At 43.4% G+C, this 21,670-nt stretch overlaps 1 protein-coding gene across 2 annotated transcripts in view; it reads left to right on the top strand.

Annotated features, from left to right (window-relative positions):
- The window catches only part of PLAC1 (placenta enriched 1), a 198,513-nt gene that overhangs the window by 8,942 nt on the left and 167,901 nt on the right, over nt 1-21,670 (top strand). The window contains exon 1 of one of the 2 annotated variants that reach the window (XM_065538816.2): nt 20,735-20,936. The exons of the other annotated variant lie outside the window; for it this stretch is intronic. The gene's annotated coding sequence lies outside the window, so the exon portion shown is untranslated. Of the gene's footprint in view, nt 1-20,734; nt 20,937-21,670 lie in introns of those variants that run through there. 2 annotated transcript variants of the gene reach the window in all.

The following is a 21,670-nucleotide window of genomic DNA, read 5'->3' as shown; positions in this document are numbered from 1 at the left end:
GAATGAGTAACGTGGAGGCAAGGAATTGAATCTAAATCTATGTTTTCTATAGTTCTCGCTCCCTGCTTCTGTTTCAGTTCTTGCCCACTTTCCATGGCAAACTCTCTCTCCTATTTTTTTCTCCCTAATTTCCGTCTAATTTCCACATGCTAGCTAAAGTGAAACCTTCAGCACGGCCCATGCTCATAAAATGTGTGCCTAGATCAAAAATAAGAAAAGTTGCAAATTTACATGATAAATTGGATGTTAGCATCTGAAGTGCTTTAAAATGGCCTGCTTTCTTATCTTTCTATAATTATTTTCTCATGCACCAAAATAAGAAAACTGAAAAATAATTTATTGTTAAAGTCATTCCAACATGTATCTTATTGCTAAAACTGCTTCCTACCGTTTCGTTGCAAACCTACAGTATTTTAGCTTTACTTTTGTGAATCAAATTGGCACTCTAACCAGCATAATTTTGTCTCTTCAAGAAAATGCATTGTAGGCGCCAAAATAAATAAATACATAAAATAAAACAATAAATGTTTGAAATGTAGTACATTTGTAAATTGGAAGACAGCATGTTTATGAGTGCTTGTTGATTAAATTTGTTAATGAGCCCTTAAGAAATTGCCCCTTTTTCTCCTACCACTAGAAATCCTTGATGGATTTTTCGATTACATCTAATTTTCAACATATAGAATAAAGCCTTCCTTCTGTGTTGACTTTTACCTCAGAAGTTGAGTGAGTTACTTGATTTTTACAAGCCCAGAAAAACAGGCTTCCCCCAGACAGTCATTGTAGAAGGAGTCTCTTGGTAGCAGATTCCATTTTTTTCTAGAACTGTAATTATAGATCGATCCAATAAATGTTACTTTAAAATTTTGCTCAGTGGAAAGGCACTATAGAAAAATCGCATGTATTAGACTAAAGCAGCTTGAATCTACTCCCTATCTTGTGAATGTTTAGGAGTTTTGATAGCCTATATAAATAAGTGTGCTGCATGGCAGCAGTTATTACAATAAAACAATATTCTGCCGGATTTTGTTGAAGTTTTGATTAATGTGAATATAAATTGATAGGGACAACAGAAAGTTTGAGGTTAAAATTTAGGTAGCAACCTTGCCATAACATATTGTAAAAGTACCATATGCTCATTGGAGAATATATGAAAAATAGAAAAAAAACGTTTAAAGTGAAAATAAAAACACCATAATTACGCCAGGCAGAGACAGCTATGCATTTGTGGGGTTTTCTGTGTGATGGAACTCATATGCTATATGCAATATTTTAGTCTGTGAAAGTACTTAAACATTGATAGTATTTTTTAAAGAAATATTTTGTGTAATCCAGGGTATTTAAGTTTTATGGTTTCGCACACTACTGTGGCGAATGGTTTGAGACTCCCGAGTCGAGAAACGAATTCACAGAAGTCCTGTTTCAATTACCTGCAGATGTCAGTGTGGATCTGAGTGTGATTCAACACTTTGTTCCAGGATGTGGTGGGACAGTTGAAGTCCAGTTGTGAACCAGTTGCTTATTAAACAAATAACAGTTTAGTTTGGATGAGAAATGTGAGCTGTAAGGACCTCAAGTCTCTGAAATTTCTTTTTATAAAATCTAAATAAGCATGGATATATTTTCCGGTTACATCTAGTTCACAGAAGATTATACCATCGCGTTCCTGCCCTTGATTGTTTAACCAGCCTTTCTAAGATTAGTTATAGTGTTGGAGAAGCAGAGTTGATGTCGTTGGGCTTATTAAATTTGACTTCAGCCCAGATGGCAGGTCTGAGTGATACATTAGGAGCTGTGTTGGTTTATTTTTTGCTGTTATCGTATATTTAAACGCAAAGTTTAAAACTGATGATTCCAACTCTAAAAGGGCATCCTCTTTGCCATTGCTTCTGATGCTTATCTGCTTTTCTACATGATCCCGCTCTTTCATGCAACTTCGTGACATGAAAAGTCAATGTCGATTAGGCTAGGAAAATGTCAGGGAGACTTGCAGTGGCTCATTTTACCAAAACACAATTGTTTCTCGGGCCACGACACAAATCTACCATCTGTTTCATAAGCTCGCAAGCTTCCTCTCAAGTGTAATTTGCTATATATACTGGTACAGAAATTGTTGGTAGCTTATGTTTACCTAGCAACATAATCTGTTTGGGAGAAGGCTGTGGGAAAGGAGGCTTTGTGGAGGAGGATTTTCTTTTTCTTTCTTTCTTTTTTTAAAGAAAGCAGTTTCTTCATCTACAAATTATCTTTAAGTGCAAGAAAGGCGGATGTGCTGGCCCAAACAATCTGCCTTTTATACCATTTTAACCTAAATTGCCTAGTAAATGCTCACTTTGGGGGTTATTTTTGCCATGTCAATTATCTCATATATACATGAATGCCCTCTTTTCAATTTGTTTTTCTTTTCCTACAAATCACTGTGAAATAACTGCCTTGACCTTCTAGCTGTAAAAGATCACCGAGCCTTGGGACTGCCTGCATCTGTCCAGTGTATATTTCTCCTGTTTCCCAGTGCTCTTAGTGTGACTTGTGGGTTTTGAATGTTGAATTTACATTTCAAGGATGTTTGTCAGGGCCTGGTAGTCTTTAAGTTAAATGTAACAAAATCAAGCAGCCTGCACTGTGTTGTCTGTATTACATTAATTTTCATTTAGTTGAATGAGCTGTATATTTCTACCTACTCACTTTCTTAGCTTTCTGATCAGCAAAGCAATGTGTCTGTTGAAAGAAAAAAAAAGCCAAGGGGAGGAAAAAAAAGTTCTGACTTTCCTTCATGTTAGTTATAGACATCATATGCTGGTAAAGGTTACAGTGTACTTTCTACATTCATTTTGAGAAGGGAAAGAATGTGTTGTCCTGTCAACTTCCTTCATGTAACACCAAGGTATAATTTGCTGCAGGCTTATTGCATGATATTGCCCTTCTGAAAGTGACTGGTTTTCCATTTTAATCTACAGCATTATGTAGTTCTCAATGAAGAGGCAATGTGGAGGTTACTAACCTACTTCCCCCTCTGAAATAAAACAAAAGGAGAAGAAGAAATGCAAAGAAAAACGAACTTCTGTAGCATCCTGAGACTTTGAAACTAGTCCTGAGAAAAAACTGTGGCAGAACTGTTATATGGACAAAGTTCCTTTGGCCAGAGCCATCCCATGTCTTTCATCTTACAGCCTTTGTTTCTGCCCCCTTGAGTCCCTAACTCTTCACAAGCCCAGAAATCTCACAATGCAGCCTCACAGAAGAGCACTGATAACTTCTTACAGAGTTGGCCCTGACAGTTTTGCGAGGAACATAGGAATTAACTGGGTTGGAGGGCAGATTTCCTTGCATCACTGGGGGCAGTCATTAATAATACAAACATTTATTCTTGGTGCTCTCCAGTAATGCTAGTCATGGAAGTGAGAAATTGACAGCTTGAGTTGTGAAACTGAGACCCATTTTTATACAGAGCAGATAGTTAAAGGCAAGTGAGAGAAGATGAGCTCATGAGAGAAGGGCTGACAAAAGAAGAGCAGAGGACCGGGCTTTTGCAACAGAAGGGAGATGTAGGATGAAGGATCCTGGAGGAGTGAATGATCAAGGAGGGAAGCTTATTGTCTTATTTAACCAACACTTCTTCAGCAATGGTAGCGTGCCAGGGACAAGAGATGGGAGGAACAGGATAGAGAGGAGACATTTTTAGGAGGGTGATGAATGAAAATAAAATGGTAGAAGATGCCCCAAAAGTCTTTGGTGGCTTTATTTCTGTCGAGAAGGTCAGAAGACAGATTGCAGAGGAGCAAGAAAGGAAAGCAGCATTCATTCTAAAAGTTTGGCGGCATTCTAGAGACTGGTAGCTGGAAGGGTAGGAGGGTCACTTGTGGAGCAGTTGTTGATGTTGTTGTTGTTGATGGTGATGCAGCTGTCTGCATGAGATTGAAGAGCCCATGGGATAGGAAATAAATCAGAGGTCCCTGGTGAGCAGTGCTGTCCACTAGAACTTTCCACGACGATGGAAATTATATACATTTGCAACATCCCATTCAGCAGCCGCTAGCACCACGTGGCTGTTGAGTACTTGAAATGTGGCTAGCACAATCAATAAACTAAATTTTTAGTTTTATTTCATTATAATTCATTTACATTTTTCTTTTCTTTTCTTTTTTTTTTTTTTTTTGAGACATAGCCTTGCTGTGTTGCCCAGGTTGGAGTGCGGTGGCATGGTCTTGGCTCACTGTAACCTCTGCCTCCTAGGTTCAAGCGATTCTCCTGCCTCCCCCTCCTGAGTAGCTGGGACTACAGGTGGCACCTCCACACCAGGCAATTTTTTTTTTTTTTTTGTATTTTTATTAGAGACAGGGTTTCACCATGTTGGCCAGGCTGGTCTTGAACTGCTGACCTCAGGTGATCCGCCTGCCTCGGCTCCCCAAAGTGCTGGGATTACAGGCTTCAGCCACTGCACCCAATCATAATTCATTTACATTTAAATAGCCACACGTGGCAAGAGGTTACTATCTAGAACAGCAGAGGTCTAAAAGAAGAAAATAAATGTGGGAATGAGAAAGTGGGAAGAAATGAATTCTAGAGCAGAGTAGGAGGCAGTAACTTAGTATTTAGGAAAAATCTTCATCTAATTAGAGATGCTCTCGCATCTCCAATAGCTAGGAGAGTTCAGACCCATAGCGTAAATGTTTTCAGCAACCCAATTGTCAAGCTCATCTACTAAAAATGGGAGAGTTGAGAGGAAGAAGACTTGGGGGCCCGAGGAGAAAGATTGGGATATTCACAGCATACGGTATATCAGGAACAACTGGGCAGTGATGGGAACCAAACTGTGGTTGACAGCATGAGTTTGTGGTGGGCCAAGTCTAAGAGGCTCAACATGGGCCAAATTTGTACTGAGCCAAATGCGTGCAGTTCCATATAAGGTTCTTTCTGGAATAAGAAACAAACTAAAAGGATCTGGAAAAAGGATATTATGCAATTTAGGCTTAGAAAGTTATATTTGAGTATATCCCAGCAGCTCTGTTACTCTCTCTTAAACATTTTCTGATAAATTGCATTAGTTTTTTTTCTGATGAATTTAAACCTTGATAGTATAAAATGTATCTGGAGGAATCTCACTCGACAGGTTAGGGCCCTTCTGCCTGGGTGGTGTTTGGTTAGGGTTATCTGCAAGATTCCATTGCTTGTTCTCCTCTTGTTCTCCAAGCAAAAGAGCTTTGGGGTAGCTCACCCACGCCTCTCTGGTGATAGGAGTGGGGATGGTGGGGGCTTCCTTATAGCTAGAAAAATTATAGCTCTGTGTAAGCCCATTGCTATTTAACTAACACTATTTCCAGATGTTCTTGGAATGGAGGCCAGGGGCAAGATATGCTTATTGCAATACAGCTTCTATTTGTGGGAAAGGAGAAAAATTAAAGGAATGAGCAGATAGAAATGGAAACTGATCAGCTAGTATTTTTCTATATGTTAATAACACAAAAAGAATTAATTATGAACTGAACAGAGTTTTCTTTAAAATCCAGGTATTAGGCAGCAATTTAAAATCTTGATTTTTTTATAGAAATATCTCAACAAGCTCAAATTTTTAACTTCAGAAACAAGTGCACTCTTTGACTACCTCGTCAGTCCTGTGGATATTTCTGTGTAGGCATTTGGTTCTTGTTTTCTTCTGTCGCCCAGGTTGGAGTGCGGTGGCACGAACATGTCTTACTGCAGCCTCAACCTCCCAGGTTCAAGGGATCCTCCCACTGCAGCCTCCCGAGTAGCTGGGACTACAGGCAAACGTCACCATGCCTGTTTGTTGTTGTTGATTTTTGTTTGTTTGTTTTGTTTTGTTTTGAGTCAGAGTCTCACACTGTCACCCAGGCTGGAATGCAGTGTCACGATCTTGGCTCACTGCAGCCTCCACCTCTCATGCTCAACAATCCTTATGCCTCAGCCTCCCGAGTAGTTAGGACTACAGGCAGGTGCCACCACGCCCGCCTACTTTTTGTATTTTTTGTAGAGAAAGGGTTTCATCATGTTGCCTAGACATGTGATAGCATAGAGAGAACCTGGGATTAGCGTATCTAAGGCCAGTTTTGTCACTAACTGACTGGATCACCTTGGCCTTAAACTCTAAATCCTGTTTGTTTTTCTTTAAAATGGAGATCGTGCTACTTGCTAAACTGGCTTTCTCACAGGGCTTCTTGTCTAGGGTGGGAAGCCATACTGGATAATTTCAAAGTCCTTTTCTGGCTCTTAATATTCTATGATTTTATGGTAGTGAATCCAAAAGTGCTTTGAAAAGTGTTAAGTAGTGTACATTGTAATGTTGGTGGCATTATCATCATTATGAATGCCTCTTTGGGGTTCCGAGAGGCTGATATTCTCCCTGCAGCTGCTAACAGGCCCACCACACAGCAAGTTTCCTGACTCTCAGGCCAGGGTTCTCTTTCTGATCCCATGATGTCTCTTTTAAAAATTAATAAGCTGAGTGACTAGCAGAGAATTTCCCAAGGAGGTCCCTACTATTTCCCCACTCCCACACACATTTATTTTCTCTTCCTTGGCAGAGTGCAAATTTCACTACAGGCCACTGAACAAAATAATGTCTTCTTTTAAAATCATTAAGCTGAGTGACCGGGCGACTCGAAATATAGCAGGGTGTTTCCCAGGGAGGTCAGGTCACCACTTTCCCCACCCCCTCCTCATTTATCTTCTCTTCTCCATCAGAATGCAAGCTGCCACACAAACCTTTGGGCATATGCTCTTTTGGCCTCCTGGATAGGCCCGCGTTAGCCACAGGAAACAAGCAACTAAACAGGCTGCTCTTGGTGCCGATTGGCCATGGGTTAATGAGAGGTTTCATTTAACTCTAGGTGGTCGATGGTGTTCCACCCCACCTCTCCCAGAGTATGTCATTGTCCTGAATGAGAAGGCCTAAGGGCAATGCTTAGAAATGAGTTTAAGCTGTTACACATCAACTAAGGATAAAGTCCTCTGTGCTTCTGTCACCCTTATAGCCTACTCTATACCATTCCTCTTAGCATATACTGCCTTGGGCTGTTTTTATTTTTTCCAAAGCATGTGGCCTGTATCCCTTACTGAAACCCTTGTAGCCCCTTGAACATTGAGCACAATGTTCTGTAAACAATATTCACATAATTTGAAAAACAAAATCCAAGCAATGTAGAAAATACGATCTTTTGAAGTATTTACAGTCCAAAAGAAATTATACTGATACTAATCCAAGAGACTTGGAAGTCTATTCACTTCCACCCTTTCACCTCAAATTGTACAGATTGGTTTAACAGCCCACCATGTCTCACTAATGTTAATGTATGGTTACCTCTGGCAGTCTCGACGCTGGGATCTGTGAGTGGAGCCTGGGCATCAGTTAACTTTGCCAATGACTGTGATATATCATCTATAATATATGATACGTGATATGGCCAGTGGAGCCAAACAAGTCATTGGAGAGTGAGTTATGGGCTTTCTGGACAGAAGAAGTATTGGGTCAAGTCCAAAAACAGCATTCAATTTTCCTACTCTGTAAGCAGCAAGAAAAATGAGGGCCAAGGTGACCACAATCCTATCTAGCCTCTACATCTGCCTTTACCAAGATGTTTTTAAAGTCCTTGATGTTAACTCCAGAAAGGCAGTAAAAATGGACCAACAGCAGAGAGATGTAAAGGGTGCCTTCCTGTCTCTTGGGACAATGAGGCAGCCAGCCAGCCTGGCCAGCTGAAGGAGAACAAGGCAACCTGCCCAGCAAGACAAAGCAGAGGTCAGGCAAGGAAGTGAAACTATTCTGCAAGAGGGGTGGGAGTTTTGAAAAATTAAAAACAGGTCAAGGAGGAAGCTGATGATGGGAACTGAACCTCAGGCCACAGGCCTTTGATTGTATACCCTCCAGAACAGAGTGTCACACTGAGCACTGCAAGTAATCTGGCTTTGCCTGTGTCAATGTGTGTTATCCTCAACCTTGGCATGGGTGAATCTTCAATTCTCAAGCTGATTCATTTTAAATTCAACAAAAACAAGGGAGAGGTGGGGAGGGGAACAGATTTCAGGGATTACTTACCTCCCTCTGAAACTAATGCTGGTGTTTTCTAACCCAGCACCTTGCAACAAAGGGAGAGCATGTTAGCTTCCTTCTGGGAAAGGAAGGAACTGGACTTACTGTGGTTTGGGTAGTGCTTGCTACTGAGGCATTAATCAGGGTCCTGACATAGCTGGAAAGGGCTGGTTTCCTTTTCATGTATAGAATCATAAAGGGGGCACAATATTCAAACAAAAGGCCAAGGAAACCTCTCCCAAAGATCCTATCAACTGCAGTTCTGGACCAAGGAGTCTGGCCAGAAGGGAAAGCCCATTTTAGAAAAGGACCCTGTTTTTCCAGGCAGTGACATTCCTGTTACTGCGGATATGACTATAGTTCCAAAGAGGTCACTGAGATAGACCTTAACTTCAACTGGCTTTCAGGGACTGGCCAATTCTTTATGGTAGGGTTATTTTTCATTATCTGTAACATTAAGAAGTACAGATCTCCTACACTTAAGATGGTAGCCATTGTGGTTTGATATCCCACCATCCATTTTACCTCTTACATTGTTTAATATAAGTATAGTTTTGGGGATTGCTTCCAGCTCCAGTGGGTGGAGCCTGATTAGCCTGAGCCAATCTTGGTAATGCCATGTCCCTGGATTTTTCAGCTATACCTTGCTACAACGATTGACTTGGGAATGGGCATATGACTAAATTCATATCAATGACAGATGAAGGAAAGTGTGCAGTGGGTTTCTGAGGAAAGCTTCCTCATTGTTAAGAAAGAGATCTCGGCCGGGCGCGGTGGCTCAAGCCTGTAATCCCAGCACTTTGGGAGGCCGAGACCGGCGGATCACGAGGTCAGGAGATCGAGACCATCCTGGCTAGCACGGTGAAACCCCGTCTCTACTAAAAAATACAAAAAACTAGCCGGGCGAGGTGGCGGGCGCCTGTAGTCCCAGCTACTCAGGAGGCTGAGGCAGGAGAATGGCGTAAACCCGGGAGGCGGAGCTTGCAGTGAGCTGAGATCCGGCCACTGCACTCCCGCCTGGGCGACAGAGCGAGACTCCGTCTCGTAAAAAAAAAAAAAAAAAAAAAAAAAGAGATCTCTCTCACTCCATATGTTGTCATACATGGGTGTGAGGTCTGCAACTGCTGCAGACATCTCACTCAAGCTTGAGGGTAAAGTCAACTGGAGTAGGAGGCCAGGACAAAGAGAAGAGTGGGGAAAAGGAACCAAGGCCACAGAATTATGTCGGCCCTGAAGCCATGTGCCTCTGGATTTCTAGTTTTATGAGCCAGTAGCTTCCTCATTTTGGAAGGTAGATGGTGACAAGAGAGGCTGGCTTGTCCCTGAGACAGGAACTCCCAGATCACCCGGTGGAGACTCTGGGAGACTGATACACACACACTGGACTCAGAAGAGACTATAATCTGGAACACCGATTTATTCAATGACAAGGAGGATGTGTCTTTCCAGGACCTGAAATACTTGTGTCCTCCAACTTCCAATCCCAGTATCAAGGTACCTAGGAACCCAGGCTGGTAGTAAAAAAATAACAAACAGCAAAAGTAATAATAACCAACAGCCTAGTTTGCCCAAAGTCACGTAGCTTATAAACAGCAGAGCACAGGGAGTCAACAGGTAGACTTTGATCTATCTGAGTCCAAAGCCAAAACTCATAAGTAGTTTATCTAGCCTTTAGTGACAATCAGGAGGTTATTCCGATTGACAAAAACAATATACTGAGCCCTTGCTATGTGGCTGGCCGTGTGCTAAGCACTCAACATGTATTACTTCATTGAATCCTCACTATAACCCAGTGGGGACAGGTATTACGATAATTCCCATTTTATAGCGGTGGCAACAGAGGCTTGGAGAAATGAAGTCAATCCCCAAGGCTACATGGGTAATAAGTGGCGGGGTCACCTGATACGATTTTAGGGTATCCACTATTCTTTAAGGAATCATAACCAAGGGAGCGGGGAGAAGAGTAGCATTTAGGTTGTTTCCTCTGGTCCCATCCAAAATATACCTTTTTTTTTTCATTATTTTTTGAGATGGAGTCTCTCTATGTTACTCAGGCTGGAGTGCAGTGGCATGATCTTGGTTCACTGAAACCTCCGCCCCCTTGGTTCAAGCAATTCTCCTGCCTCAGCCTCCCTAGTAGCTGGGATTACAGGCGTGTGCCACACCCGGCTAATTTTTGTATTTTTAGTAGAGACGGGATTTCAGTATGTTGGCGAGGCTGGTCTCGAATTCCTGTCCTCAGGTGATCCACCTGCCTCGGCCTCCCAAAGTGCTGGGATTACAGGCATGAGCCACCGCGCCCGGCCCAAAATGTATCTTTCTGATGGCCTAAAGAACTTACGTCCTCTTCCTTAAACAATGCCACACACTTGCTGAGAACGTCTTACAATCCAGATGTCCTTATTCGCTATTCACGTTCAGTTACCAAAAACTTTCGTCACAACCACATCAAGATAACTGATTTCGTATTGGTTAGTCCTTTAAATTGATCCCTTATGGTTGAGATTTTAGAAACCACTCAGTCTCTTGCTGATTTTGAGATAGTACCCTAGTCTTAATAGCATCAATGGCTGGAGTTTTTCTTCTTTCAGAGAGTGACATTGGCTGGCCTTGTCCCTACATCCCAGGAGTCTACCTTATTTGCATCCTGCAGACCTCTCCTTACTGTTTTCAGAATTTTTATGGTGTTTAATTATTCATTCTTGCCGGAACCATACATCTTTGCTGTAACTTATGTTTCTTTTGGTTCTTTACTACGTCTTTATTTTCTAATTAAATTATTTTAATTGTTTTATGTTTGGAGGTCTTCTCTCCCCGACAACAAAATGACAAGTTTCTTTCAGGCATTGACTGTATTTTCTGCTTTCTACACATTCCCCACAGCACCATACAGAAAGTGGAGCCCATAGTAAGCATTCAGTGAATGCTGATGGAATTGAATTATGAACTATTGTCTCATGTTCAGTCTTTCCCCAAGGGCTTTTGGTTAGAACATTTGGCCGGAATGTCATACAGACAAAACTGAATTAGGAAAAAAACATGCAATATATGTTAGAGTCAAGGTTTCAGGCTTAGAATTTTGCATTACCTAATGTTTTGACTTCTTTTCAAGTCAGTTAGTTATTATCTGGCCTCACAAACATTGCCTTTCTGTTACATCTTCTAGGTGGGATTTTGTTTTTCTCTTTGTCCCGTAATTTCACATTAATCCCTCTCAAACAAATCCTTGAGCATGGTTTTTCTTCTTGCTGAAGAAGTCACTGTTGTGGCCATCCTAGAGTGGCGTGCTGTGAAACATGTGCTATTTCACTTCTGTCTTTGTTTTTATTTTCTTGTCTTTCTGTTTCTGTTTTCTTTTCTTTTTCTCTCTCTTTCTTTCCTTTTTCTTTCTTTTTACATTAACAACTGCCTGTAGATGACAACAGCTAGAAGGCGACAACAGAAAAAGGAGGCCCAGCCCTTGCTGTAGCTTACATCCTAAAAGGGGAAAGACAGGACATCCAAATGGAACAAAACACACACATTTGAGGATTCCAATGCAGGAGAGGACAGAGGAGTCATCAGTTTGAACCTAATTTAGCCCCTTAAGGAAGTCAGCACTGAGACCATTGCCAAAACTTTATTGATTCCTACTTTGGACTTTAAAAACACCCTCTCAGAGTTGAAAGGAGAAAACCACTGTTGTCTTTTTTTCTTTTTTCTTTTCTTTTCTTTTTTTTTTTTTTTTTTTGAGACAGAGTCTCGCTCTGTCGTCCAGGCTGGAGTGCAGTGGTGTGATCTCTGCTTACTGCAACCTCTGCCTCCTGGGTTCAAGTCATTCGCCTGCCTCAGTTTCCCAAGTAGCTGGGACTACAGGCATGCGCCACCACGCCCAACTCATTTTTGTATTTCTAGTAGAGATGGGGTTTCACCATGTTGGCCAGGCTGGTCTCGAACTCCCGACCTCGGGTGATCCGCCCGCCTCAGCCTCCCAAAGTCCTCCCAAAGTCCTGGGATTACAGGCTTGAGCCACCCGGCCCAGCCCACTGTTGTCTTCCTTACTTCGCACTCCATGCTCCAGGGTGTGCAGCCACAGTCCTGTGCTCTCGGTGCCTGGGCAGGGATAATCAGGAAGTGTCAACTCTGTTGTCGAGGGAACAGTAAGCCTGTCTGCCCATCTTCAGTGATGAGGTCTCTTTGAACTTACATATTCAATACCTGGATTTAGGCAGCAGTGGCCCCCTTTAGACAGCCATACATAAGAACTGACTGCATGAGGGTGGAAAAAGGCTCTTCCCACTGCCCATCCCCCACCCAGCCCCTGCACCTGTGACTGTTTGAAATCCCCACTCTGCCAGCTTTGTTCCTCAGTAATCCCTGCTGAGGGAATTCAGGCCTGCTCTCCACAGCCACTTCCATCTGCACTTGGCTTTCTTCTTGAGTCCACAGTTCTGGCAAGGGCTAACTTCTTCCAAGTCAGTGAGAGGAGAGTGCACGTTCAAAATCATCTGCCTGAGATTGGAGGGAGTGGAAAATGGGAAACATGCTCAGTGTGGAGGCATCTCATTCTTTTGGAAAAATCTGAAACCTCCACTGGTTTACTGTTTACCGGCTGCCAAGTGGGTTCTTTTTTTTTTTTTTTCCCCAAGACAGAGGACACCATCTCTGCATCTCATTCTAAATAACAGACAAACTATATACAGTGCTTCTTCCACCCATTACAAAATTGCCAAATAAGGTGGGGTTAGGAGTTGGCTTATTATCATTGTTGTTTACCACAAAGGGGTCACAGTTGAACTGCTTTGAGCAAAAATAAGGTGGTGTTACTCTCTCCCTCCTCGGTGATTGGGTATGTCTATTCCTTATCCAAAATTTCCAGACAGTTCCTGTCTCAGAGACTTGTTACCCCTAAACTACCTTGCTACCTAATTTAACAAAAAGGAAAGTATGAAAATTAGATGCTTGCTCATTGCTTCTGACATTTTTTCTTTCAAAGTTCTCCTCACCGTACTACAGTGGAGGGAAAGACTATGAACATACATTTGTTACGGGTATACTTTTTTGATTTGGTAAAAAGGCTCTGCTATTGTGAAGTATGTCTTAAACATAAACAATAAAACCTCATAAAGTCAGCTTCTGTTTTATCCAAAGTGGTGGGTAATTGGAAACTGGATTATAGAATGATAGATTTTTTAAAATAAAATTGTTATCAAAGCATAATATCCATGTCAAAAAGTACACAAATCGTTAGTGTACAACTTGGATTTTTACAAAATGAACATAACCGTGTAACCAATACTCAGATCAAGAAACAGAACACTTTCCTTATATTAGTTTCTGCGGTTGCCATAACACATTACTACAAATTTCATGGCTTAAAACAACAGAAATGTATTCCTTTGCAGTTCTAGAGGCCAGAAGTCTGAAATCAAGGTGTCAGCAGGGCTGTGTTTCCTCCAAGGGCTGTAGGGGAGAATCCTTCCTTGCCTCTTCCTTCTTGGAGCTAGTGGCTCCAGGCATTCCTTGGCTTGTGGCTGCATCACTCCAGAATTCTCTGCCTCTGTCGTCACATGGCCTTCTGCTTCTCCCTCTTCTGTGCCTTCTCCTTTGCCATCTCTTATAATGATACTTGTCATTGCATTTAGGGCCCACTCAGATAATCCAGGATGAACTTATCTTGAGAGCCTTAACTTAGTTACATCTACAAAGGCCCTTTTCCCAAAGAAGGCCACATTCACAACTTCTAGGACATGGACATATCTTTTCTGGGGCCGCCATTCAACCTAACACCCCTCCCAGCGACTTCCATGTCAAAGGTAACCACTGTCCTGACTTCTAAAAGCATAGATTAGCTTTGCATGCAATTCAGTTTTCTATAAATAGAATCATACAGGATATACTCTTTTGTGTTTGTCTTCTTTTGCTTAACATCATGCTTGTGAGATCTCCATGGTTGCTTACAGCTGTTGATCATTGACTGTCATTGCAGTATAGTATTCTATTGAATGACTTTTTTTTTTTTTTTTTTTTTTTTTGGAGACAGAATTTAACTCTTGTTGCCTAGGCTGGAGTGCAATGGCGCGATCTCAGCTCACCACAACCTCCACCTCCCGGGTTCAAGCGATACACCTGCCTCAGCTTCCCGAGTAGCTGGGATTACAGACATGTGCCACCACGACTGGCTCATTTTGTATTTTTAGTAGAGACAGGGTTTCTCCATGTTGGTCAGGCTGGTCTTGAACTTCCGACCTCAGGTGATCCACCCGCCTCGGCCTCACAAAGTGCTGGGATTACAGGCATGAGCCACTGCACACAGCCTGAATGACTTTATCACAATGATCCATTCGACTTTTGAAGGCCTTTGAATTACTTTCAGTGTTACCATTATGATAATGTGGTTATGAATATTGCTGTATTTGTGTCTTGGGGCAAATGTGCATATATTTCCATTGGGTATACCTAGGGGTGGAATTTTTAGGTCCTAGGATATGTGTATGTTCAGCTTCAGTAGACAATGCCAAAGAATTATAGATTTTTTAAGTTAGAATTAATCTTTGAAATCAAGACCAGATTTAAGTAATGCCTCACTTAAATAAAATGCAAATAATAATCCCAAATCCAGTAATCCAAAAAACAGAATTTCTCCTGGTTCCCGACCTTTTGAATGGGGCAAATCTTATTGTACATTGCCATTCTGGCTCAGGCACCCCAAAAACTTGCTGCATTGTCTTTGTCAGATCACACAAGTAAAAGAGAGCTTGGTAGCATTGGCTATGGAGAGAGGCAAGAGGTAAGCCATGTGGCCAAGAGCATTAGCTGGAATTAACCAGCTTCCTCCCTACACTGAGGCTTCCTGTTTGCTCTAGCAGTCAGCTGGCTTGGGATAGTGTTGAAGGCAGGCTCTCTCATCCTCACCAGTGTAGGCATAGGAGTGATGTTGCCTAGGAAAGGGCATTGCACATGAAGCTTGCATTTCAAGAAGTGTCTGTTTCAAAAAACAGTTCCCACTTTTGGACCCTGAGCTATGAAAAACCATAGGTACCTCGAAGTTGAATAAAAAAATCAATTTAACAAAACAGTCCCTTTCACACACACTCCCACCCTGCTGTGTTATTTTTTAAAAACCATTTAGTGTCATTAAGTCGTTGCCTCGTAAAGTTGTTTCACCAGGAACTTCAGTTTCCCCAGGAAGAGATGAAAATAAACTGAACATTTCATGTCACTGTTCCCACGAGTCTTAAAACATCATGTTTGTCTTTAACGGCACGACATGAAACATCTCTTATCGATAAGGAGTTATCCTTCAGGATAACAAGGAACAGAATCTACAATGATAAATTTTACCCACATTTTAAACCAGAATTCCTCATATAGATTACCAGGCATGTTTGACTCCAACCATATTTTCCCACATAATTATTTCTTTTAAATCTCCTAATTATTCCATTCTGTTGAATACCATCTGTCCTGCTGAGGGACAATTGTGTCTAAACAAATCAACAGGTTTTGCGTCATTGTCTAAATATGAGGGAGAAACAACAGCCCCAAAACTCTACTCTGGCACTTTGGTAGAAATGAAGAGTTCTAAATCCCACATTGGGAATGCCTCATCTCTGGCTCCCCTGGAAGCTAACTTTCATAACTTGTGGAGCCCAAAAACAAAGCCAAATGAATTTTGGAAAGGTCAGTGGGAAAGAGATTGGGGTGGGACTTTCCCAGAAAATGTTTGAGCCTTTGCTCCATGAGCTGTCTGGTCACCCGGACAGTTTGTACTTCCCAGAGAGGGTGGGGAAGAGAGCAGAAGCAATTCTTTTCTCTGGGTACCTGGGTCCAGGGGGGCTGGAAACCTGGGATTTGCTCACTTGGCTTAGGTGCAGTTGTCTCACCCTGGGAACGAGCCCGTTTGAACCCCAAGAACAGTGTAGTTATGTCAGGAACCTTGGAGATAGAACAGAACATCTGTGGGAATAAAATAGCTGAGGATTGTCTGCCTTGTGTCTTGTTTTCGAGAGAACTGCTGATGTGTTTCAAATAATTGAATACTGTGCACTGGGAAAGTGCTTCTCCCTGAAGCCAGTTCCAGGCACCCCAGAGCTCCAGTGCTTCTGCTAAGGGCTTGCAGACATCGCTGTTAACACGACACCTTCCAACAATAATTGACCTTTCTCCTTTTTATTTTCTTTTTTCTCAGCCTCTCTGTCTTGCTCTCACTAGTCTTCCCCTTTCCCTAGTCTTAGTTTTCTCTTTATGTGTTTCTTTCTTCCCTCAAAGATGTGGCCAAGAAGCCCCAATGGCTCTCAGAGTCACAAAGGAGGTTAAGTGCACTGGTGTGAGGATAACCGGCAGTTCTGAGAAATCAGCAAGTCCCTGAAGATTCTTTTCCTCCCTCTGTGATTGCATCAGCCTCACTCTCCCCTACTTGTCTGTGTTATCCATTCTCCTTTTATCCATGCTCACTTTTAAATCAGTTCATTCAAACACCATAAGCATCTGCCTTCAGCAAATTAACTGCGATTTGGTTCAAAGTTCAATCAAAAGGAACCAGAATAAAGGAATAGAGTGGACTTTCCTTTCGGCGCCCCCACCTGACTTCCCATAAACCAAACTGGCTTTTTCGTAGACCTCAGCATGGTTAGAGCTTCCACATCTTTCCAACTGCCCATGCAATGTCAGGAGGAAGGGTAATGGAGCACTCCGCTAGAATGTTGGGGATCAGTGGTGCTCCCAATCAGGGGCAGGTGCATTAGCACACACACACTTCCTGGCCTTTCTCCCCTGGCCCCTGTCCAGAACTCCAGCAAGCTAATCACAAGGAAACTGTGTGTGCCTGAATGTTAGGAGTGAACAGGCAGGTGACTTGCTTCAGAATTAGCCTGCAGCATCTCTTTTTCTAGCTGCCATCCAGTATTAGATGTGGTAACCACACCAGTTAACACCCCGGGTCGGCTTGGGATTATGAATGGAAGGAAGGGAGATCCCCATGCAAGCAAGCAGCTGTCCCTTTGCTTAATTATTGGGATCCACAAGTCCATCCCTATTGCCAGGGCTTCAGTGTCGAGATGATGAAATAGGTGATTAAGGGACTTGGAGGCCAGTCCACATTGCAGCTTTGTCTGAGTGTTCCAACGACAAGTGTTATTAGTCCACTAATCATAACATTGCCTGCAGTGGAATTTCCTTGGGAAGGAATGGGGCAGCACTTCCATGCCAGAGGGCTGCGCAGCATGAAAATACTAACACATCACAATTGGCTGTTCTGTGGGAAGATGATTCCAACATCCAATTCAGGAAATAGGTCACCGGGCTGCTAGATGCACTGCTATTTTGATTTACTTCCTTAGACTCTTGTAGACTTCTCTCTGGGTAGAATCAATCTCCTCCAACTTACTGGCTTCTAGGTGCCACATGAGGAAAGATGCAAGCAAGTTCTGAAAACAAAGGCATGGATTTCTTGTGATCAATCTTGTGGTGTCCTGGTGTCCACTTGCTTCCAGAATCCAACACAATGCCCTTTGGGATACTCCTCACCTTGACCTCTTTCAGGGGAGCTTCCCAGAGGTCTGGGGCCATGGCTTTTAGGAGCCTGCAGCTGTGCCTGCCAGACAACAAATGTTTAGTGAGAGGTTGAAGAGATACAAATGGGTTGAAGGGCGCCAGAGCCTTCTCAGTAATGAGCATAGCAAAGCTTCGATTTCCAAGGATCTTGGGAGGACAAGATGTACTCATTTGGAGTATCACACTGCCAGGGCTGTTTGTACCAGCTGTCGGGTTCAGAGACCACCCTGTTGGTGGGGTCAGGGGCCCAGCCAACCCTTTCTTTTATTCTATACCTCTGGTCACTTGGGCCTTAAGAAGCAGGAGTCGGAGCAGGGGTGGGGCAGTTTGGGGCTCTGTCACCAAGCAGCTGCCTCTTGCCTGGATCAGTCTTGAGTTCCCCCTGATTTTTCCTAAACCCAAGCAGTTGTCTACTGCCTTGGAGTGTCAGCAAAGGGTATTGTGGGTCCATGGTATTTGCAGATTTCATATCAGGCAAAAGCTTATATTTCCCTTTTCTTCTTTTTTTTTTGAAACAGAGTCTCGCTCTGTCGCCAGGCTGGAGTGCAGGGGCACAATCTCAGCTCACTGCAACCTCTGCCTCCCAGGTTCAAGCGATTCTCCTGCCTCAGCCTCCCGAGTAGCTGGGACTACAGGCGCTCACCACCACGCCCAGCTAATTTTTGTATTTTTAGTAGAAACAGGGTTTCACCATGTTGGCCAGGATGGTCTCGATCTCTCAATCTTGTGATCCGCCTGCTTCGGCCTCCCAAAGTGCTGGGATTACAGGGGTGAGCCACCATGCCCGGCCCCTTTTTTCTTTTTCTTTTTTAAGGTAGTCAGTTTATCTGACATTGGGGACTCTGAACTTACCCGCTGCCCACTTTTTGTTTTTAGCCTTTCAACTACTGGGTAATTCTGGATTTATAACATCTTTCTTGGTGCGCAGAGGCACACTATATTATGTTGGGGCATACATTTTGGGCTTCAGCTCACCTGTCCAGAGATGCCATCCCAAGGCAGCCTTTTAGGAGATGAGGAGTTGTACCTGTTGAGATACCATCGGAGAGTTTGAAGAGGTATCTTGTTGAGTAAGACCAAAGGGTGTTCTCTCTCTCTCTCTCTCTCTCTCTCTCTCTCTCTCTCTCTCTCTGTCTCTCTCTCCCCCTTGTCTTTCTTGCTTTCTCTCTCTCTTTCCTATTAACTACGACCTATATCAGCAAATAGGAAAGGGGAATCTTTGTGATAAACTCCTCCTGGCAAATCCATTTCTTTGGGCTCTGGACTTGAGAAGAGCTTTACTGCCTTTTAAAATTCTAGGTACTCTGTTAAATACTATTTCGACCCTCTAATTCTTTCTTCAGTTCTTTTGTTTTGTTTTTTTTTAAACAAATCTTTAGAGCAGAGGTTGTCACACTTAAGTAAGTGGAGTAGAATTTATAGTCACTGCAGAACAACCACATAGTTTTTGCATATACTGCAGAGACAAGCAGAAGATACGAGACAAAATTCGTAAGAGCAAGCACCTCCAAGTTATCCAGCAGCCAGTAAGGTTACAGAGGTTGCTACTGGTTACAGAGGCTCTGATGTGAGCTGGGCCTGAATTTGATCCCCAGCTGTGCTCCTTAGAGCCGTGGCACTAGGCAGGTTCCTGAGCCCCTGCTTCCTACCCTCCAGATGAAAACAAGAGTTCTTAGTGCAAAAGGGTTGGGAAGGTTAAATGAGAAAATATAGGTGATACGCTTTCTCAGCCCAGTCCTGGAAATTAGTAAAATGGTCACAAAATGGTGACTTTTCTCATTATGAAAATCATCTCCTTGGCTTTGTAGTCCCATTTCCTGTTTAATAGCAACTGAAATAGCCACAGGAGCCACCACCCCCCATCTGAGTCTGGCTATTTTCGAGGCTCCATTTGGAAGGGGATGGCCCCAGCAATCCAGGGGGTGGGAGGTGGTGGGGAGGGAGGCATTATTCTCTGGGTTGCAGCTGTGGCAGCAAGTACAGTATCCCCCACATGCCAGATGAATCAAGCTGAGGGCCAGATCTGGGCTGTGGGCCAGAGGTTCCCCACCCTGATTTATAGCGTGGACAGAGATGTGGGTGTTTTGTGAATATATTTTGATGATGATAAAAAAAAGAGAGAGGGGAGGGAACGCCATTCCTTAAAAATGTGCTGAGGGAGGGAGGTTCAGACCTATCTTCCAGATTAGAGCAGCCTTGCTGTTCGCGGTAGCAAGTCGTTAGAAAGAGGCCCATGGAAGAGCAGCCTGTGAGAGGCCTTGAAACACAGTGAATTGTGAATGAGGCCCCTGTATGCCAGCCATTGGGGGCAGATTAGGCTTGCTGTCCCCTCTGCAGGTGTGGAGTGGGGGACTAAGCCTGCATTTTAACTCCTGCAGGTCCCAAGAGCAGAGAAAGGGAGCACTGGGCCTGCTGAGCTGTGGGGAGCCCCCTGGCCCCATGCGTTCCCAGTGCTAATAGTTCTCCCGAAACCAGCAAGGCTTTGCCTTTGAGATCAGGCCTAGGTCATAACCAATGTAGTGAGGACAATAGGCTAAGTGTGGAAGTTCGCCCTGGATGGAGTTTGGAGAAAACTCATGTGGAGGATTTATTCTGAACCTTCAACCTAACACATTTGAGAGGGCTGGCTGAGCAGCGGATGGGATTTGTGGCTCCCTCCAGAATGTTCCCTTCCTAAACAAGGCACAACTAGGCACAGACCTCCTTGTTTTACTCGTGGGATGTCAGGCACAGTTGTCCTGGTTTACTGTAGTTTATCCAGGAAAGAACTTCAATCAGGTTTCCTAGGACCCATATAGATCTTTGAAGACAAGAGATTTATTCCCCAGAGGTAAGGCCACTAAACAGACAGGGTCCTAAAGCTTGCAGTTCATAAAATCCCATCGGTCTGCAAACATTTTTTTTTCCTAAGGGAAGGGCAGTGAACGTTCTCATGCCAACAGCCTGCAGTATCTGACAAGTACAATCTGGTTTTTTTCCCTCTCACCTCTCATGCTCCCAGCCTTGAGCCTTCTGTTCAAACCAGGCCTCATCCTCATCCCTAGCACCCCTGCCAACCCACCCTGCTCAGATTTGCCTTTAAGCTTTTGCTCCATCTGGAATCCTCTTGCCCTTTGAGGATCTAAAGCCTTTGTCCTTTCACATGACCAGTTCTCTGAGGAAACAGCCCTAGCTATTCCTGAGGCCCCCATTACTGCCTGACCAAGGGCTTTGGGGCACACACTGCCTGTGTGTCCATCCTCATGAACTCCAAATCTCCCCACTACTCCAGAGGACAAAGAAAACAAGACTGAGAACGAAGTCTGAAGGAGAAAGGCAAGTATCTTTCTGCTGGACTGGCCCTCAAGACCTAGCACAAGTGAGTTTTTGGAGTTTTTTCCTGTGATTTTTGTGTTTATGTATATACTTACCTCTTTTCTGTGTCCACTTCACTGAAACACAAATCCACCACACCCATAAGGCCAACCCTGGGTTACTTTTTGAGCCTGCAGAGATTTCCCCCAACAGACAAAACTTCTAAGCCCCGGAAGTTCTCTGTTTTATATCTAGGATGTGAACTAAGACTCTGTGAGAGGGGTTCTGGTCTATATCACTTGGGGCTGCCTCCTTCAAGGGATGGTGAGAAGCCCCCTGAAATGAAATAAAATGGTTTCTCAGCCTCTTCCTTTTGAATTTCCCATTTCCTGCCTCAGGGCTCAACAAAGGACTTGTGTATGAGGGGGTGTGTGAGTGTGTATACCGTGGCAGGAGAAGGCACACAGGATCCTTGTTGTTCATTCACTTTTCCTGGGAGGAAACAGCAGTGGGTGTCTACTCCCAGCAGTATTAGGGAGCAGTGGTGTGGGCCCCCGCCATCTCTTTTCCCAGCTTGCTGGGAACGTATTTTACTCCAAGGCTGGTTAAGTAACCACAAAGTTGCATCTCTGGCTTCTCTGACTACCTCCCACTCTCCACTTGATGCCCACAAAAACAATGTGTTCAGCTGATGCTTGGGTAACATTGTACATATTCCTAGCAAGGACATTGGACATATTCCTTGCAGATAAGGAAGGTAGGATCCTGACTCAGGAGGCTGATGTTTCATTCTAATAA

The sequence above is a fragment of the Macaca fascicularis genome, chromosome X (assembly GCF_037993035.2).
Source record: "Macaca fascicularis isolate 582-1 chromosome X, T2T-MFA8v1.1".
Lineage (NCBI taxonomy): Eukaryota > Metazoa > Chordata > Mammalia > Primates > Cercopithecidae > Macaca > Macaca fascicularis.
The sequence above is the reverse complement of the archived record's forward strand: the minus strand, read 5'-3'. Positions and strand labels throughout refer to the sequence as shown.